Source organism: Ostrea edulis, chromosome 10 (genome assembly GCF_947568905.1).
Source record: "Ostrea edulis chromosome 10, xbOstEdul1.1, whole genome shotgun sequence".
NCBI classification, from domain to species: Eukaryota; Metazoa; Mollusca; class Bivalvia; order Ostreida; family Ostreidae; genus Ostrea; species Ostrea edulis.
Window position 1 is genome coordinate 8,124,195 of NC_079173.1, and position 7,500 is coordinate 8,131,694.

At 34.5% G+C, this 7,500-nt stretch overlaps 2 protein-coding genes across 2 annotated transcripts in view; one reads left to right on the plus strand and one right to left on the minus strand.

Annotated features, from left to right (window-relative positions):
* The window catches only part of LOC130050918 (tubulin alpha-1A chain-like), a 3,220-nt gene extending 3,027 nt beyond the window's left edge, over positions 1 to 193 (minus strand). Inside the window, exon 1 of the mRNA XM_056151832.1 lies at positions 1 to 193. This exon is cut by the window's left edge and continues 223 nt beyond it. The gene's annotated coding sequence lies outside the window, so the exon portion shown is untranslated.
* The window catches only part of LOC125666711 (tubulin alpha-1A chain-like), a 22,615-nt gene that overhangs the window by 10,996 nt on the left and 4,119 nt on the right, over positions 1 to 7,500 (plus strand). The window lies entirely within an intron of this gene.

The following is a 7,500-nucleotide window of genomic DNA, read 5'->3' on the forward strand; positions in this document are numbered from 1 at the left end:
TGGAACATTCGCCGCAATCGGAACTCCTCGAATGTCTCGCGCACTCGACATAGTAGCCTTAGTACGTAAGTCCTCGAGCTCGCGCTTCATACTTCACCGCATATCGCACACTCCCCGTCGAGGCCTCATTACGTCACCTACGAATAGACCTCTCTTATGTGACGCACCACAATATACAGATTTGTATATTGTGAGTCCGCGATTATCACGCAGACAAATTACACTAAAGAAGTAGTTCGCAGTTAAAAGTTTGAAGATATTAATATTAAGAGCATTAATATAAAAGTATGGATGTTATTTTAAACATAAAATGATCAAAATATCATTAAAAAGTAGGGAGACTGTTCAAATTATTGTGTAAAGTAATGAACTTGATGTTTACGTTCTTGTTTTGAAAGTTGTTTACGTTTGACGTTATGTTTTTTCGACATTCTACAGTGACGTCACAGTATACGCGGCCTAAGAAATCGCTATCCCATAATGCCTAAGTGGAAGAGTTTGGTTTGTGAGCAAACGAACTCTGGTGGAAGTTTGCGCATATCGTAACGTAGTGCAGTAGGCTGTGACGTCATAGCTATCGACATAGATGTTCAGTGCGCGAGACATTCGAGGAGTTCCGATTGGCATTCGCCGATTTCACTCCAATAGATGTCGCCACTGTTCTAAAGGTGGTTACACGTGCGCTTAATATCGCTGCGACGCTTGAATTCCTATTGTTTACAAAGGACGTTACTAGTGACTTGCTCGCATTTTCGATTTCACGCGAATAAAATGCCACAATATATGCTGCGTACCAGGATGCACCAACTCTGGAGGACACCATTTTCCATCGGTTTCCGAATTGCGTTTAAAATGGATAGTGGCAGTTCGGAGAATAGATGAGAGAACTAAGCGTCTGTGGAAGCCAGGAAAATACGATGTTGTGTGCCACAGCCATTTCCGCTCGAGTGACTGATTTATTAGGTTATTATCACTTTTCACTTTTGTTTTATATTGCATACTTTTAATATTCAAGCATTTTAGTTTTGTTTCGTTTTTAACACTTGTGTCATGAGTTCGTGTTGCTTTGTGGTTCTTATTCTGCCATTTCAGATTATACATTTCATTTTGATGGCTGGTTCATTCCACAAGACAAGAGGCAGACTTGTTATCCTAGTGCACTGACTTAGAAGCTGGTCTTCTATCATGGTTCAGTCGCCCCACACGAAGGAGCAGGTCTCCATCATGAACATAAATGCATTGTACAAATGGTGTTTAATAAGACACTAGAGTAATACAAGAAAACATAGCTTAAAGGGAGTTATTTTCAGTTCATTCTCCAAATAAAATATTTGCTGTTTGTAGTGTTTAAAAAATGTGAATTTGTAGTGGAGATAGATTTGATAAAAGGTTAATTAATATCCAATTAAAGGGGGGGGGGGAATACTAATTTCACAAATATTTGTCTCAAAATCTAAGACTTCAAATACATTGTAGGGGCCAGGTCATGTCTCAAAGAAAATGCAGTGCCCTCAATATTTCCATGTCACAAGAAAACATCAAATGTGTTGAATATAGAGGAGTCACCAAGGGGCAAGAGATACAAACACAGAACATCATCACTTGCAAATGAACCTAAAAATTTACAACTTGATGAATTTGATATTCAATGTCAAACTGAAGTTGTGTCAAGCAATTCCTATGAAAAAGAATGTGATGTGGAGGAGAACATGTCACAAAATGTCTGCCATCAAGAAATTCAGTGTGAAATTGCTATGCTTGATTTTCAAAAATTTTCTATTGAGAATTTTCAATCTGATAACAAAATTGTAAATTACAATACAGGGTTTGATGATTATGACCATTTCACGATGTTTTTCCATTGTCTTGGACAGGCAGCTTTTGAGCTGAATTATACCTGTTCACTTTTACACCCAAAACTTTTCATGACATTAATGAAATTAAGGCAAGCAAAGGATGATATCGAACTTGCCATGTTATTCAAGATGTCAGTCAACAATTTCAAGGGTAATTGTTACTTGGATAAATTTTTTCTATTTTCAGTTAACAAATAGTCAATGAAACCATGCCAGATGATTTCACAAAAGAAAATTTCCTAACACAAGGGTCATTTTAGATGCTACAGGTTCCTATAGAAAAAACCTGTCCATGTCCAATGTCAGAGTATAACTTGGTCTTATTACAAGCATAAAAATACTCTTAAAACAATGATTGGGTGCAGTCCTAGGGGGGGCAGTCACTTTTGTATCGGATTCTTTTGGTGGTTCAGCTAGTGATAGACAAATCATTGAAAAATCTTGTCTTTTGGATCAAACAAATGTCATGTTCGATAAAGGTGATAGCATTATGGCAGACGGGGATCATGGTGCAAGATTTATTTGCATGTCAAGATGTTATGGTGAATATACCTACATTTTTGAAAGGTAAATCACAATTACAACCCCAGGAGGTTGTCAATGACAGGCGTATTTCATCAAAACGAATCCATGTTGAAAGGGTAATTGGATTAAGTAAAAGCTTCCAAGATATTGAAACATGGAATTCCACGCACTAAAATTCCTCTTGGTTCCAGGATTGTATTTATCTGCTTCATCCTATCCAATTTAAGGAAATGTATTGTTAATAAAACTGCATAAATACACAATAACTGTCATGGTTGTAATTATTTTATTTATCAAAACACCATGCCAGGTTGTCTGTTGAGATGAACACATAATAATGATAGGTGTGGTAACTTAAATTATATTCTCAAAAAATGCAGCATCAAAATCCTAGTGGGGTGTATATTTTTTTTTAAAATTGTAGATAAACAATGGTATTAACATACAAATGTGCTATTGGATTTTTTTAATTTTTTTTTTACAAATTAAGTTTGGTAAAATCTGTGTATTTGAAAATTAATTAACTAGTGCTAACATTGTAATGGGGGCCAGTATTGATAGTCCCTAAACATGCTTCTCTTGAACAAGAGGCTCAAGGGCCACACAGCTCACCTGAGTCACCTTGGCTCATATTTAAAGATTTTTCCTATCTATTTGTATGTAAAATGTTGATCCCCTATTGTGGCACCATCCAACCCCAGGGGACCATGACTTGAACAAACTTGAATCTGCACTATGTCGGGAAGCTTTCATGTAAATTTCAGCTTTTCTGGCCCAGTGGTTCTTGAGAAGATTTTTAAATTACCTCACCCTATTTTTGTGATGATCTCCCCTTTGAAAGGGACATGGCCCTTCATTTGAACAAACTTGAAAGCCCTTCACCCAAGGATGCTTTGTGGCAAGTTTGGTTGAAATTCGCCCAGCGGTTCTTAAGAAGAAGTCGAAAATGTGAAAAGTTTACGACGACAGACAACGGACAAATGAGCCTTTGGCTCAGGTGAGCTAAAAAGTGGTGCTGATTGCATAACTTGACATGAATCATTCAATACACATTTCACACAATAAAAATTTCACAACATTTCCTTCATTTAACTATACAAGTCATAGCATTGAGTATTCAACATAGTTGAGATAAGAAACTCATATTAAGTCCAAGTTAACCCACAGTTGCTTACATTACATTGTTTTAAATCCTGGAAGCAATGTATGGTCTGAAATATTTTTCAAAGAAAGTCTTAAGTTTTGGTAACAAAGAATTCTCTACATAACTTCTGTCAAGGTAAATTTTTTGTACTAACAAATCACAAAATGTGTATACAACAAAGAAACAAAAACTACGATTAGCAATGTACAACTGACCCTGTACTTGATCAAAATAATTACTCGATTGCTTCAAAACAATGTTTCCATTCCCATCATACATAAGATACCTAAAATTAGGACCAGGCTTTACATTCTCATTCCTACCAGTAAATGGACACATTATTTCTACAACAGCATCTTTATCAACTATGGCATCTGGAGATGCTCCTAAAAATGGGTGTTCCATGCAAACAAATAGGCCACATTCACTTGTAACAACATTGTACCCTGTTTCAAACTGCCTTAATGCTTTCTTTTCATAGTTCTTTCCATGAAGAATTGCCTGTGATTGCAAATTTGAGTTCAGTAAAGAGTTGCATAGTTTTGTTGTATTCCGTGGTATGCAAACCTATATACATGTACCTTATTTACAGGTATGCAAACCCATATACATGTACCTTATTTACAGGTATGCAAACCCATATACATGTATCTTATTTACAGGTATGCAAACCCACATTATGATATACATGTACCTTATTTACAGGTATGCAAACCCACATTATGATATACATGTACCTTATTTACAGGTATGCAAACCCACATTATAATATACATGTACCTTATTTACAGGTATGCAAACCCATATACATGTACCTTATTTACAGGTATGCAAACCTATATACATACATCTTATTTACAGGTATGCAAACCTATATACATGCATCTTATTTACAGGTATGCAAACCTATATACATGCATCTTATTTACAGGTATGCAAATCCATATACATGCATCTTATTTACAGGTATGCAAACTCATATACATGTACATTATTTACAGGTATGCAAACCTATATACATGCATCTTATTTACAGGTATGCAAACCCATATACATGCATCTTATTTACAGGTATGCAAACCCATATACATGTATCTTATTTACAGGTATGCAAACCCATATACATGTACCTTATTTACAGGTATGCAAACCTATATACATGCATCTTATTTACAGGTATGCAAACCCATATACATGCATCTTATTTACAGGTATGCAAACCCATATACATATATCTGGGTACAGAAAAGGTGATGGTCAGTGTAGTATACCCCAACATTAACATCTGGCTGCTCTATTAATTTCAACTAGCAGTATTAAATCAGTATTACATACTGTTAACATTTCTTTTGTAGAATCATTGAGGCAGTGTCTGTGATGCCTTTGTAGATAAATTCACTGCATTAAGTTGCATATTGGAAATGCAATCTAATTAAAATTAGATCCTTTGATCCGCTCACGTATATCGCTACACAAGTAGCGATATACGTGAGCGGATCAAAGGATCTAATTTTAATTAGATTGATTGGAAATGTAATCTGTTTTAAAAACCAATATAGCTTAGTGGTCAAAGCACCTTTGCTTACTCAGATACAATGGTACAATAAACCAAGTGCTTTATATTTCATATTAATTTAAAGTTTGTTTCATATGTACAATATGTATCTTTATACAACTTGCTCCATTATGCAACTTCTCCGTTTACAAAGCCAGAACTGGGGGCCAACACCTTAAAATTGTGGAAGATTCTCATGAGTGGATAACACATGGTATTCAATAGGGTCAGGATCAAAAATTTCTGTTTATTTAAATTCTGAATTTTTTGTGAATATGATATAAACTCATCAATTTATGAAACAATGAAAACCTGGATAGCTTAATGGCAAAGCACTCATGTTAACATGAGGGAATTGGGTTCAAGTCCCAATCTGGGTAAATGTAAAATGATAAACAGATGAGTATAGTATTTTTTTTTTAATTTCACATACCCGGAAATGATTTTACTTCCTTAGACTAGTACTTCTTTTTGTTGAAGTTGACTGTTTTTCTGTCCTGGAGTATAGACAATTTCTTCTGTGACAGATTTAGATATTTTTAGTTTTGGACCTGAAGCTTCAGACTTTCCTCTCAATATGAGTGAAAGTTTTCAAAGGAAAGTAAAACAACAGAAAACAATAAGTTGATAAGTCCCTGTAATCTGAGTTTAAAATGCTTTCAAGCAAATTCCAGTCTTTGTATTTCAGGTTTTCCATTTCTGACAAATCAAATAGCAGGTAAAATGTAGCCATTTCTTCAGTTGACACAAAGTAGTTCCAGCTCGGTGTTTTTTAGGGGTATATATCAATAAATCAAACCAATTTACTGATTCCTTAAACATTTCCTTGGGCCAATGAAATTGCATATTACAATTGAAATTAAATCATGTGTGTATACTACAGTCCTAATCTTGGACTAAGCCTTAGATACATGTATCATTTTGGTACAATTATGTGTACTTTCCATGTTATCTTCAATTTACAGGAGAATGAAAAAAAATCATCATTATTTCATTTAGTGGTACAGAGTTCAGTATGGATTATTCTACACGAATAGATATAAGTCTACTTCCAAATGCCAGTATTTACTGCAACAGTTTGGAAAACTATAGTTTAGAAGAAATTTATTGCAGACAAAGGTCAAATATAAAATATTTTTGTATCAAAATACCTTTATGCATTGATAACTGTTTCTCATGGTTATGGAATTACATTTCTATTACTTATCACCTACAATAAAATCAAAATTTCAGTCAAATTTTAAACCAGGTTGGGTTTTTTAAAATCTTGTTATTATACAAAAAAATAACCAATTATCATTTTGATATGAATAAGTATATTTTAATATAAATGAATTTTATTGTTGGTAAGAATTAAATACTAGTGTAACAGGAAGGGAGAAAATGCAACGGACCAGACCGGGATTCGAACCCAGGCCCCCTGAATTCTCTAGTCAAGTGAGCTAACTGGCTAACGGCGATCGAACCCGGCTGACCGCTACACTAGTATAATTATACTCTTCAACAATATGTGTTTGAATCTTGCATTGGTATAAATGTCTGCAGGTTAAATGACCTCATCAAATTCGTTGGCTAAAATAACTACCTGGTAATCACTGACAACAACTTAACTGAGTGGTCATCAAATGCCCCCAAGTGATGCATACCTAAATCCAGTGGTGGATCAAGGATTTAGTCGGGGCCGAGACTCCAGGGTTTTGAAGCTTTTTATGTTACTTTTATGGGTCATTCTAGATAGTATTATATGTTAGTTATAATAAATCAATAAATAACAACAAAACAATTTGTTTATCTTTATGCACTTGTTTGTATGTATAATGTTAAATCTTATACTTTGAATTTGCTGTTGTTCTATTTTTTATCACAGAGAGGGGAACTGGTTCCCTCTAAATCGAACACTGAAAATTATGCAGGGATGGTGGTAATTAATATAGTTCTCTAAACAAACTTTTCAGTGTGACAGGGTAGACAGTTGTATGAATGACATTTGATAATCAATAATGATGTGTGGCGGTCAGACGGGTTCGGTTGTTGTCATTTGTTGTTGCCAGATAGGTCAGTTGGTAGAATACCTGACTAGAGATTCAGAAGACCTGGGTTTGAATCCCGTTTAGGTCCATTGAATTTTCTCCCTTCCTGTTACAGGTGCTTATTTAGTGCAATGGAAAACTTTTCTTAAATTATTAAAGTATTGTTACAAGGGATAAATGTATATTATTGATACCCACATATAAAATCTTGTAGCTTTGTTACTAACATTTTGAAACTTGATAAAAATGTAATAATTACTTTTAGCAAAATAATTTTAATCTGTAAATTGCAGTAATCGTAATGTTAAACTAAAACTGACCAGCTTCCCTATGATGTAATATATTAAACTATGTCAATATTCAGCAAACAAAGTCCTCAAATTTTCATGC